Below are 1,918 nucleotides of genomic sequence, written 5' to 3' on the forward strand. Positions count from 1 at the left end.
ATAATAAAAATAAATAGGAAATATGATTTTTAAACATTTTTAAAACAGGAATCCTAAATTTGCAAAGTTTGGAAACTTCAGGGACCTAACTGTATCGTCCCAAAAAGTTCAGGTATCAAACTGCAATTTTTACACCCCCGTCGCCGAAAAATGCAGGGGTTGCCGGAGAACACGATTCCGGCCTCCTCACCTTACCACAAGCTCCAGATCACATCTACAAACTACCAGGAATACAATCATGCAATCAAAACAACCTAACAATCCCTGAGTTGGCCGGAATTTGGCCGTGAAGTTTGCCAGTTTCCGGCGAACTTCGAAAATATTCAAAACACAACTCCCTTCTCTACAGACCTCGTTGATTCATGAAACTTATACGACTGGATTGCAAATTTCACAGATAACACAATCCACTATATCACAACATCAATCTATTCCAGAATAAGAAACCCCCAAATTTCAATTAAGAACATTCATACGGGTTATAAACCGTAATTTTAAAATTCGAAAATCAAACTCAAATTTGAACATGTTATTGAACTCCAAATCAGACGTATAATATATCAAAATCATCAGGAAAACAAGCTCTATAACATGCAATCATCAAATCATACAAACAACCATCCGAACAAAAATTCATATTTTTAATAAATTTAATTCGAAAATAAATAAATTTTCAGAAAATAAACCTTTGATTCTGCAGTGAAACAAAGCTCAGAATCTGATAGAACACTTCAAATCCTTCGTTTTGGTTACTCAAGCTTTGAAAACAGAGATCGGTAACGCCTTCGTTTTGCTGTTTGATTCTTAGAACAGTTTATGTAATTAGGGTTTTTCTCTGAAAATTATAGAATTAACTATCTGCAAATGATTTTGATACGAAATAAAATACGCTAAAAGACTATTTATAATTACAGAAAATTAGTATCCCGTTGGATCATTCCGGATATAAAACGGTACGTTATTTGTAAAAATTGATCCAAACGGTATCGATTTTCGGGATAATTATCCAAACCAGTACAATTTGTACTGCGGTCTTGGTCTCAGCGCCTGGTTACACGTATTACGAAGTGATAATTGGGATAGTTTAATAAAAAGCTCTCGTTTATTGAAAATACGGGTTTTATTGATTTACCGAAATGAATATTGTATCGAAAATGCTGCGCCGGGACCCGCGCAGAACAAACCGTAAGCCGGATCGAAAAAGTCGAAACATGGAATATGCTCGAAATATTACAATTAGGTTAGGAAGGATTTCTCGGAAGAGTTTCGGGTTCCAAAAACGTAACAACGGGTGACGTCGGTTGGTTCCCGTTTTTATAAAATAGATTTTAAATACTCGGAAAAAGATTTTATAAAATCCATATGATTCCTATAAATTCATAAATCAACATAAAAATAATTACGAAGATATGACAATTATCTATATTTTATTTTGAGCATACAAAAATTGAAATACTCAATTAATAATATTTTTAAACATCCAAACACATTTAACACTTAACAATTAATTCACATGATAGATACTGAATACATATAATAATTATCTATTAGCAAAAGTAGTTGCACGATATATCCCGGATATTACATCCTCCCCCTTAAAAGGATTCTGTCCTCAGAATCTCCTAAGAAATTAAATGAGGGTACTTTTCCTTCATATTACTTTCTAACTCCCAGGTTGACTCTTCAACCTTTGGGTTTCTCCACAATATTTTCACTAATTTTATCACTTTATTTCTCAATACCTTATCTATTTCCTTTAGAATCTCTATCGGATTCTCCACATATGACAAATCTACCTGAAGCTCTATCGGCTCATATTATATTACATGGCTGAAGTCTAAATTACATTTCTTAAGCATTGATATGTGAAAAACATTGTGAATGTGCTCCACGTGCGGAGGTAACGTCAACTCGTAAG

Source organism: Apium graveolens, chromosome 9, assembly GCF_009905375.1.
Source record: "Apium graveolens cultivar Ventura chromosome 9, ASM990537v1, whole genome shotgun sequence".
Classification (NCBI taxonomy): Eukaryota; Viridiplantae; Streptophyta; class Magnoliopsida; order Apiales; family Apiaceae; genus Apium; species Apium graveolens.